This window comes from Prosopis cineraria, unplaced genomic scaffold (genome assembly GCF_029017545.1).
Source record: "Prosopis cineraria cultivar Desert tree isolate PC_DT_omini unplaced genomic scaffold, ASM2901754v1 PC4, whole genome shotgun sequence".
In the NCBI taxonomy this organism is placed as follows: Eukaryota; Viridiplantae; Streptophyta; class Magnoliopsida; order Fabales; family Fabaceae; genus Prosopis; species Prosopis cineraria.
Genome location: NW_026555335.1, coordinates 43,210,606 through 43,223,101, shown reverse-complemented (window position 1 = coordinate 43,223,101; position 12,496 = coordinate 43,210,606). Strand labels below are relative to the sequence as shown.

The window sequence follows — 12,496 nt, the reverse complement described above, 5'->3', positions numbered from 1 at the left end:
ATGACCAAAAGGGGACCTACAGAGAATTGTATATCTATTGGCTATGGGTATGATAAGCAAGGGGCAAAGAAAACGAATGAAACAGCTGCTGAAGATACAAAAAGCACAAACGTTATTTGCTTTCCTTATCCAATAAATCTGTTTCAAACTCTATGCCTCTATCTTTATAATTCCTATCACTCATCGACATAGAAAAGCAGTGAAACGAACTCGAGAATCTCAAGAGCCCAAGAAAGTGACCAGACACCAGAGAATTTGACTGTCGATACTAATGGCTACACTGAAAGAAAACCCACCAAGACCGTCTTCTTTGACATATCCATTGATGGTGAACCTGCTGGTCACATTACCGTGGGACTTTATGGAGATTATGTCCCCGCTGGGGTTGATAGGTAATGCAGCATCAAATGACAATGTTGTGCGGTCATAAAAATTCTCGCATGAGCTTGAATAAAGTTTGCCCGTATTGATTATTGAAAAATTGATGTCGGATTTATTTTAAAGAACTAAATATGTCAACAGGTTTACCAAGATTGTTAACCAATTTTTTTATAACCAAACCGGACATTGAATCGGAGAGATCAGTGGTTTGCGTTTCGAGTGGTTTAATCAGGTTGGATCAATGGTTGAACCAGTGACATAATAATTAAATTTAAAAATTATATATCTATATAATAATGTAAACATAAAATCAAATAATTAAAATATCAAGTTAAGTAGTCAACTTCAACTTCAACATATGACAAAATAACAACTAACAAAGCAATACAATACAACACACCAACAATTTAAACAAACATAACATCATATGTATCTATTCATGACTTGTCAAAGATTGGTGGATCCTGATTAAGCCAAGCATGAGTTTCCTACAAATCATGATCACTATAAGTTTCAACATCTTTTTGGGCAAAAGATCTCAAATCAAATCCTCCTATGATTGAACATCCACCCCCAATCGGAACCTTATTGCCTCCTCCTTCATTATTACCTTTATTAAACAATGTAACAAATCAAGTATTAAAATTAATAAGTAACACATATTATAAGGAAAAAAATAACATGACTAAATACCAGAAAATACCAAAGATCAAACCTTCATCTTGATTGATAGAAACTTGTGGAATTATTATATCATCATAAAGCATAACTTCTTCTATCTCATCATAATTAAGGGTGGGAGAATCTTCATCTTCTATAATCCAATACTCAATGTCACCAATACTTTCATAACCAATAGGATCAAAAGATCTTTTCTTGTTATAAACTCTAAAACACATAACTAAAGTATTAAAACTTTAGAAGTTAATAACTTATAATTAAAATCATGTTAAAAAAAAGTTTAGCTATAATTAAATAATATACCTATTTCTCAAACAAAGGTTGTAATGAATAAACACAAGATCATTTAACCTTTTATACTCCAACTTATTCCTTTTTTTAGAGTGTATTCTTTCAAAAAAACACTCCAATTCCTTTCACAACTAGATGAAGATGAAGTTTGGCTCAAGAGTCTCATTGCCAATTTTTTACCATTTGGTGTACTATTACCAAACATTTTCCACCATTTATCTGTGAAATTTAGCATCAAAGATAAACATAAGTAAGAACTATAAAAAGTATTAAAGTTAAATGAAAAAAACATTAAAATTTACTTGGCCACAATGAGTTTATAGATGAAATGGCCAAGGAACAACCGAAGCTGTCAACTCTATCTTGATACAACAAACTTTCTTGCACAAACTTTCTTTTGTTAGAAGTGATTGTCTTATCCAAAATATCAAGAAATCCAGCCATAACCTCTAGTTTTTTACAAAAGCTCTGCTTATCATAAAAGAACACAGGATTCAGGAAATAAGCTGCTGCATAAAGCTTCTGACAAAGTTGAGAATCCTACCTTTTCTTGATAATTCTTCTGTAAGGCTTGTAGAAGGGCTTTTTATTCATTAATATATTCTAGATAGTTTTTCTTTCCCTATACATGCCATCATATACATACCCAAGTGAAGGCCTCTCATCAGCATCAACAATCCTCAACAACCGAATAAGTGGTGAAACAATTTGGATCATAATTTTACAATCATTCTAAAATTGATTATCCAACACTATTGAAGTCACATCCTTTGCCTTTTCTCCTTTTAAGTATCTAGAATCTAAAAATACTTTGCTAGTTACCAAGGCTTGCAAATCATGTTTATGCTCATGAATACTTTCAATGCAATAAAAGTGGTAGCAAATTGTGTCACCCCAGGGCGAATAATTTCAGTCCAACCTTCTCTTTTTCTCAGCCAAGTAAGCAAAAGGGCATGATTATAAACAAACTTTGTCACCATAGATGCACGTGTTGCCAAGCCAATCACAACATCCATTTTACCAATATCTCCTAAAATCAAGTTCAAACAATGTACAGCACAAGGAGACTAAAAAATAAAAGGAAATTTATCACATAATAACCGCCCAGCAGCTTTATAATTAGTTGCATTATCAGTTATCAAGTGCACAACATTTGTAACTCCAACAAAGTCAACCATTTCAATGAACAAGTTGCATAAATTTTAAGCATCCTTGACTATGTCTAATGCATCAACAAATTTAATAAAAATAATTCCCCTAGGAGAGTAGACAAGAAAGTTAATCAATTACCTATTTGCTTGATCTTGCCAGCCATCGACCATGATTGTACAACCAGTATCATCATAAAAGTTTCTAAAACTATCAACCATTAACTGAACTTCCTTTTTAGTATTAAGCAGTAATTTAGTTCTCATGGCATGATAACTTGGCCCTTTATAACCAGGGCCAATAGCTGTAAATGCATCAATCAGAGGTTGAAAGAATATTGAATTGACAACATTCAATTGGATACAATAATCATACATCCACTTAGCAAAAGCCATGTCAGCTCTACATACAAGTTCTTTACCTGCAAGTGCACTTCGTATCCCTAGCTGTGCTCTTGGGGTTGTCCTTAGTGCAAAATATTTATTAATAAGAGCCTTTCTTTTTCCAAGTTGAGTTTGACTTTGTGGTTGAATTTCCTTAAGGGTTTGAGATTGAGGAGTAGAAATTTCTTCTGAATTTCCATCATTACTTTCTAATGGTGTGACATTAGGGCCATATGGATTGTCCTCTTCATAATTATCTTGCTTGCTACCTTTATTCTCCTTAATCTCCTTCAAATTTTCTTTGAGTCAGTAGCGAACATCAGCAGGCACCTTTTTGGAACTTATTGCATCCCCTTTCTTTCTAGCAAGATGTTGTTTCATTCTATGAATCCCCTCCACCAGCAAATTCTTTTGCGCAGTACAAACATTTTAGGCAAACTTTTCCATTTGGGAGCTTGACCTTAGCACAATGCTCCCATGTAGGATCTATTTTTGATCTAACAGATTGTGTTGATGTAGTAGTTGAAGCATTTTTGATGTCATTTTCTACAAGACAAAATTTAGATTTGTCATTAAGAGACCTAATCAATATATAAAGTACAAACAAAAAAGAGCAAACAAAAATCTAATGTGAGTCATGTGAATAGCACAATAGAAGATCTCTTATACTTTATAGACAGAAAGAAAGAAAAGGAATGAAGAGGTCATGCGAATTACATAATAATTTTTTTAAGAAAATGCAGGCACATAAGATATGGCAATGAATGATGTCTGAAATATGTTAAGATATCAAGTATCAACTAATTGATGCATTCCAGTGGTCAATCTCGAATTGGCTATCAAGTATCAACTAATTGATGCATTGTCAATGAATGCTTATAGGCAGCTTAAAATCCATTACACAATCATTATATGCAGCCATATATAGCGTTCAATCAAATCAGATCTCCAATAGATAAGGAATTTAAACTTCTAAGGAATTGAAAATTTAAAATACATAAAAATTAAAACTTAGTTAGACCGTTAGACAATGAAGCAGAGCCAGACTAAATGAAGAAGAAGATTAAAAGATTTAGAACTCCAACTGAATGGGAAGGATGAAGAAAACATGATCACAATTGAGATTAGATGCTCTGCCCTATCACTCTGTGTCTGTGGTTTAATCCGTCAATGGCTTCTTGACTTCGGTGTGTCCCATAGTCGAGGAAGAGGATAGATCGGTGAGGACGAGGAAGAGGAAGAAAAGATCAGTCGTGGGCTGTGGCTGTTCTTGTCGACATCAATCGATAGGGGAAGAGGAAGGAAATCACACCCCACACTACTAAAGTCACAGAGAATGGGAGGAGAGGAAAAGGGAATCAGTGAAGTCACAGAGGTAGAAGAGCTTGAAATCGAAGCTCAAAGAGACAAAGATAAAGCGTAAAAGTACAATAAAGTGATAAACATTCAACAAAGCAAAAAGCCAAAAATAGAAAGCCAGAAATGCATGCTCTGGTCAATGTCACTGGTGCCGCCGCACTGCCAAAGTCACAAAAAATGGGAGGAGAGGAGCAGTGAATTAGCAAAGTCACAGTGGGAAGCTTGAAATCGAAGCTCAAAGACAAAGTGGGAAGCTTGGAATTGTAGCTTAAAGACAAAGCAAAGAAACACTGAAATAGGAAGCTAGAAACGTGTACACCTAACCTGATTACCTGAGTCTGTAGTTTTCCTTTTCTTTTAGGGCTTAAACATACAGGAAAAAAAACACTGAACTATCCAGCTTTTAAAAACCAGACCCGGTTCTCGGCTCAAATTTAGTTCCTGACTTAACTGGCGGTTTTGGCCGGCTCAACCTGACTCAACATCTCACATGATTTTTCCCTTTTGGCCCAGCCAAAATGTAGACCGGTCGACAGTCGAACCGGTCTAACCGTCTGGTCCAGTCCAGTTTTAAAATCATTGTTGTTAACAGAGCTGTGGGCATTAGCTACAGAAGAAAAGAGTTTATCAAAATCATGCCCACCTGTGTGTAACATGGTAGACTTAGATCCTATGGGGTGGATGCAGAAACTGCAAAGAGGACAAGAAGCAATTTGGGAACGGAGAGTCTTGTTGAAGAGTGGGAGAGAACATATGAGGGATGTGCAGGCACTAAGAACTTGGCCGAAAGCGTGGGCATTATTGTGACTTAGCTCAGTAGTACTAGGTTCAGCCTCAATTTTGTTAAGTAGGAGAGGTTGAAAGATCGAATATGGGGAGGCTCTCCTTGCGGTATTTATCACAGGAGAATAATCTCACATACTACTATGGGGAAGCCTTATCTCCTAACGCTCTCTTAGAAAAGGTCATCCCATGTGGGGCCTAAGGAGAGGTATATCCAGTATGGCGAAAGTTTACGGGAAGAGGCCCTTGGTGAGCTGAGACTATTACAAACCCAATGGGATTGAGTTTGTGATTGCCACAAAGGATTCTCCAGAAATAGATGCATCAGCTCTTGTTATTGTAAGAGTGGTGGAAGGAATGGAGGTTGTAAAGAGGATTGCGCAGGTGAAAACTGTCCAGGAGAATACTAGTTCTCCTTATTTCAGGTGAGTTTTACATCTCTTGATTCTGTCATCTCCATGTTTGTCCATCTTTCACATCACAATTTAGCATTAAATGATAGGGAATGGAATGGAAAATCTAACTACGAACAATAGAAAACTTAAATCAAGTTCTGTCCATGAGAAATTTACCTTATTCATGCATCTCCAAGTGCCGTAAAGGCATATAAGGATGTAGAAATTCTCTTTTGTATTTATTATTATACTCTTGCAATCATGATTTATTTTTTAATTACATTTTAAAATAAAATAATGCAGTCCTCCATCCCCTGGGGCCTGGGTTAAAATCAGAACTGTTAATGAAGCCTTACGGCTAGTTTTGTCACGTGCCTGCTGCCATCTGATGTTGAATCTACAGCTATGACATTATTAATCAAATTATGATATTGGAGGCTAGCAAAACTAATAGGAGACAAGAGGGCTGTTGTAGCAGAAAGAGGGTTCAATCGCCCTTATTCAAAAGTTGCGGTTACTAACTGTGTGTATTGGGATGACAAGAAGTAAAATCCATTCCCTTTCTCTGCTTTATTTCCTTTGTATGAGATCACGTCTCATATATACCAAAGTCCATTGTCTGATACTGCGTAATGCCTACCGTTCTTGTTTCAAAATGCAAATGAGAGCAAAGTAAAATTACAGGGCCACGCAATTGTGAATATTTGGCAATCGGTATCCAGGTGTAACAAAATGTTTTCTTTTGCTGGGAGGAATTGATCGAATATAGAAGAAAGAGAAAACCACATGAAGAATCAATAGCAATAATTACAGGTATTTAAAATGGGAAACATGCAGCTAATGAGGATTAAGTCTAGTGGAAGAAGCTAGTCTCTTATAATGTGACAAACCAAGGTTCAAATTCTTATTAGAAGAAGTGCTCATATTTAATACCCGACTATACCTTAAATAGGATTACCTCCAATAAAAGAATATATATGAGCAATTTCTAAAAGTAAGTGCACGTAATGGAGTAGGCATCATTATAGATAAAGAGTGGAAGAAGAACGTTGTAGAAGTTAGCAGAATTGGAGACAGAATTATTTCTTTAAAAATGATAATTGGACGTGAGACTGTTAATATTGTTAGCGCTTATGCGCCGCAAGTCGGGACAGAAGCCAGTCTTAAGGAATTATTTTGGGAGGATCTGGAGGGGTTGATTCGACACATACCACAGAGTGAAAAGATTTTTATTGGAGGAGACTTTAATGGGCATGTCGGGAGGGAAGCTGGTCAGTATGCGAGGGTGCATGATGGTTTTGGTTTTGGAGAGCTAAACAATGAAGGACAAACTCTTCTTGATTTCTCATTGGCATATGATTTTAAGATTGCCAACACTTGTTTCAAGAAGAGAGATGAGCATCTCATCACTTACAAAAGTGGAGCATCAAGGTCACAGATTGATTTTCTTTTGGTTAGGAACACAGATAGAAAACTTTGTAAAAATTGTAAGGTGATCCCCGGAGATGCTGTAACGACACAACATAGGGTCTTAGTCCTTGATGTGTGTATTATGAGTAAAATCCAAAAACATCAACAAGTAGTAACACCAAGGATTAGGTGGTGGCAATTAAAAGGTGAGAAGCAAGATATTTTCAAGCGAAAGCTTTTGGATAAAGGAATTTAGGATTCTCAGGGAAGTGCTAACATCATATGGGAGGATATGACGAAAAAGATATAGGAGGTTGTAAAAGTAGTTTTGGGAGAATCGAAAGGTTCTGGTCCGAGAGATAAGGAGTCTTGGTGGTGGAATAATAGTGTACAGGATAAAATCAAGTATAAAAAGAACTGTTTTAAAGCCATACATTTGTGTAACAATGAGGAAAATTGGGAGAGGTACCGTATGGCTAAGAAGGAAACTAAGAGAGCTGTGGGTGAAGTTCGTTCTAAAGCTTTTGAAGAATTTTATAAGAACCTTGAGACGAAGGAAGGAGAGCAAAATATTTATAAGATTTTCAAGAGTAGGGAAAGAAAATCAAGAGATCTAGAACAGGTAAGGTGTATTAAGGATGAAGAGGGAAGAATTTTAGTTACAGATAATGAAATTAAAAATAGATGGGAGACTTATTTTTCTAAACTTTTCAATGATGGAGAAGATTCATCTAGTAACTTAGAGGATTTAGTAACTGGTAAAGGAGAACAAAATTTGTCATTCTATCGAATAATACGTGATAAGGAGGTAAAGGAAGCTCTTAAGAAAATGGCAAATGGTAGAGCCAATGGACCTGATTGTATATCTATCGAAGCGTGGAAATGTTTAGGTGAAGAAGGAGTGAGATGGTTAACTAAGTTATTTAATGTGATTTTACGGTCCAAGAAAATGCCTGATGAGTGGAGGAGAAGTACATTAATTCCTATTTATAAAAATAAAGGAGATATTCAGAATTGTACTAACTATAGAGGGATTAAACTCATGAGCCACACAATGAAATTGTGGGAGAAAGTAATTGAGCACAAGTTGAGATTAGAGACAAGTATTTCTGAGAATCAATTTGGTTTTATGCCAGGTAGATCAACTACAGAGGCAATTTATCTACTAAGGGGATTAATGGAAAAGTATCGTTGTAAAGATAAAGATCTACACATGGTTTTTATTGATTTGGAAAAAGCTTATGACCGTATACCAAGAGAAGTGCTTTGGAAAGCGTTGGAAAAAAAGGGAGTACGGATTGCTTATATTAAAGCCATACAAGATATGTATGAGGGGGTAAAAACTAGTATAAGAACGCCTAGTGGTCAAACAAAGGATTTTCCTATAAAGATTGGACTACATCAGGGATCATCTCCGAGTCCTTATTTGTTCAACTTGATTTTAAATGTTTTGACGGAACATATTCAAGAGGAAATCTCGAAATGTATGCTCTTCGCGGATGATATAATTCTTATAGCAAAGACAAGAGAAGAGGTTAACTGCAAACTTGAGTTATGGAGGAGGACATTGGAGTCGAAAGGTTTTCGTCTGAGTAGAAGTAAGACGGAATATTTATATTGTAAATTTGGTAAAGGACTATTCGAAAATAATTTGGAAGTGAAATTGGGAGATCAAATTATACCTCAAGTGGAAAAGTTTAGATATTTGGGAGCCATTATTCAAAATGATGGCGAAATCAGTGGAAATATTTCACATAGAATTCAAGCTGGGTGGTTTAATTGGAGAAAAGCTAAAGGAGTTATTTGTGACCGTAAGGTGCCTAATAAACTTAAAGGAAAGTTTTATCGCACTGCTATCAGACCGGCAATGTTATATAGTAGTGAATGCTGGGCTCTAATGGGACAGCAAGAGCATAAAGTTGGAGTAGCAGAGATGAGAATGTTACGATGGATGTGCGGACATACACATAAAGATAAAATTCGAAATGAGCACATACGCGAAAAAGTGAGGGTGGCACCTATTGAGGAAAAAATGGTAGAAAATCGGTTGAGATGGTTTGGGCATGTATAAAGAAGACCAAGGGAGGCACCAGTGAGAAGAGTGGAACATATAACTTTGAGTCCGATTAAGAGAGGTAGAGGAAGGCCTAAGAGAACACTCTTGGAAGTTGTTGAACGCGATCTCTTAATTAATAATATTCCTAAAAGCTTGATAAATGATAGAGCACAATGGCGTCTTGCAATCCATGTAGCCGACCCCACCTAGTGGAATAAAGGCTTGTTATTGTTATAGATATACCTTGTGTACTTTCGAGATCACTTTTACTGAGTGGACTGCTAATTCCAGTAGTATTTTCAATATTCATTTCTATAGATCCTGAGAATCTGAAAATCGCAACAGGCTGAGAAATGGGACAGAATGCCCATAATCCCACCGTGGCTCCGCATAGGCTTTAATCAAAGACTACAGAATTAGGATCCATTTGACCTTCCACTTGAATTTTTGGAATTTCTATCAGTTTCCAAATTTTGAGCAGTGTCAATAGAATGGACAATGAGGCTATCCTCTATGTCAGCAACTGCTTGAGAATAATCTAGAATATCGGTATACAAAACATGCTGATCTGATTCATACTTGCAATTAACTAAGCGACGTTTCCAACCACAAACTTGTTAGCTTTTGGGCCAGCAAAATTTTCGAGCACCATTAGCCATCATTTAAAGGGGACAAAGAAAAGAAATTTTAAGATATATGAAAATATTTTCAGGAAAACAAACCAGATGGCAGATAGGGGGAAGTTATTGACGCATGTACATAAATCACATGTCTTTTGGTAATAAAAACCAGTTCAAACAATACTTGCATTGAAGAATGAACTTGTAGCTATTGCCCATAATCAAGGTTTTGTTGTAAATAGACAACTTTATATTTTTTAGTGGATACTAGATGAACCTGTGGCTTTTCAATGGATTTTATTTCCGACACGTTGCTGATTTGAGGGATACTAGATGCTTGTTGATCTTTATTAGGGATAGTAGATGCTTGCTTAGAGGGATTTGTGATGCTAACTTTTGTTGTCCATTGTGTATATACTTTTTTATTCTTTCTTGTACACACACCTGGAAAACATATGGACGGATTGAGTTATCTCCCAACCAAAGTGGGACTCAAAATCATACGACACTTGACCAAACATGGGGAATTCATTAGAGAATAGATCAATGGCAATCATGGAGTCAAATCAAACCTCGCTTCAGTAGACACCCTATTCACTAGACAGATCCTCCTTCCGACTCATTATCGAAAAGCTCAAAATTGGGAGTGAGCTCAGGCAATCAAACTCGCTATTGAAGGTAGAGGGAAGACGAAAAGCTACCTTATCAGAGAGACACGAGTGGCCACCACAGACAATCCTGCTAGTCAATGTGATGGCAAATGGTGAACATGCGCGTGTCATCATGGCCGGCCAACTTGATGATTCCATCAATGAGGCGTGCATTCATGTTCTTGGTCACTGCAAAACAGGTTTGGGATTCGGAGCGTGAAGCGTACTCCGGTGGTGATAATGCCGCACAAGTATTAGAGACTAAAACACAAGTCCGGCAGATGAAGCAAATCACAGGGAGTTGAAAGACTATCATGTCAAAATGATGTCCCTCTGGCAGGAGCTTAATGATCACTGTGAAGATGAATGGAAATGCCTTGAAAACTTTGCTTTATTTAAAAAGAGGATTAAAAGAGAGTGCTTGAATTCTGTGCAGACTTGAACCAAAGTCCTGATGGTCAGGGTAGGATACTGCCCGCAAGTCCCCTGCCATCGACTTGCAAAGTCTTTGATGAGGATAGGCAAGGCAAAAGGTGAAGCAGAAGGAGACGATAACACTTTGCCTGAAGCTCTAACAATGCAGAAAACAAGAGAATCATCCAGGGCATGAACATTGCACCCCTTGTGCTAGGATTTAGGACTTGATTCTGAGGCCTCCGAACATAGAACTTGTAATCAATTGTTTACATATTATACTCCTTGTGCTAGGAATTTGAAACTTTGAATCCTGAGGCTTCTCTGTGTCTTGGTGGGAGCAATGGGCTGGGTCTCATCAGTTTCCTTTACTGATCACCACGCTTGTCTTTGTTGGGTATACTTTTTAAAAGGCGAGTCTGCGGTACCATCTACGTTCATCAAGTTCCATACTATGAATCAAAATTAATTTAATACTGGCACTATATTCTTCACCATGTTGGGATCTTAGAACTTACGGCATCATGCACCCCAACTTTTGTAGCTATACATCCCAACAAAATAGGGCTGCTGAATGTAAAAATAGACATATTTTGTAATTTCTAGCGTCGACCATCCCTGCTCATGGAGTGTCTTCATTTTCTTAAGGAAAAATAACAATAAAATCTTTTAAATTATATAAATAATAATTTAATTCTTCAAAATACCATAATCTCACTAAAGTTTATAGAAGTCTTTATGTTAATAAATTTTAAATTAAAAAGATCATTTTACTTTTATTGACAAATAATAATTTTTTATTTAATTCTTACAATTATTTAAATAAAAGTTGTTATTCTTTAAATAAAAGTTGTGATTAGAGCTTGTTATTTTAAAAACTTATTTTTCAATAACATAAATTACACTTGATAGGTTGTGATTTCTTATTCAATTCCTACGATTCACAAAACAAAAGTTGTTATTTCTTAAATAAAATTTATGATTGAGCTTTTTTTAATAATAAAAATTACACTTGACAAATCATTATTTTTTATTCAAATCTTATGATTCACAAAACAAAAGTTGTTATTAGAGCTTATTTTCAATAACATAAATTACACTTGACAGGATGTGATTTTTTGTTCTACTATTGCAATTTATAAAACAAAAGTTGTGATTGAAACTTGTTATTTTCAATAAAAGTAAAATGATCTTTTCACTTTAAAATTTATTGACAAATAAATCCTTAAAAATTTTGGTGAAATTATATTATTTTAAGAGACCAAATTGTCATTTATATCATTTGAGAGAATTTTACTCTCATTTTTCCTTTTCTTATTGGTTGATGATAACCACAGTGACTGTAAATATTCGAGGGACAATCGCCCTAGTTAAATTAAATTAAATAAAAATTATCTAGTGTACTTATTACAGGTTCATCATGTTTACATATCCATTTAAAATTTTTTCTCACGTTTTCTAGTTACGTCATGGAATTTCCACAATTTTTACCATTTTTTGCCTCAAAAATAAAGTGCAACCTTTTTTCTCATCCTTCGACGACCTACAAGTTCTCTTTTAATATTTGCGAGTCAAATTGATAACTTTCTAATTAATCCGGTTAATTTCTTACACATCTTTATAAATGTTGCAGGTTATTTTTAAACATTCTCCTCCTGTTTGGCAAGTAAATTAATGATTTGAAACCGCCACCAATATTTTTTCCCGTGATATTTTTTTGGAAAACATATTTGCTTTTAATTAAAAATTAAAAAATTGTAACTATGCTAGGAGAGAAATTATATGGATGTGCAAAACTTGTTTTTTTGGTCAATAAAAATTTGTAAATCTGTGCAAAGTATTAATTTAAAATAATTAAAATATTAAAATTATTATTGATATCAACTTAGCAATAAGACACCGGACGGGCGGCGGGACTAGGGTT

At 35.5% G+C, this 12,496-nt stretch overlaps 1 pseudogene; it reads left to right on the top strand.

Annotated features, from left to right (window-relative positions):
• Nucleotides 1-10,947, top strand: LOC129309040 (peptidyl-prolyl cis-trans isomerase CYP26-2, chloroplastic-like; annotated as a pseudogene).
• The last annotated feature ends 1,549 nt before the right edge of the window (nt 10,948-12,496 follow it).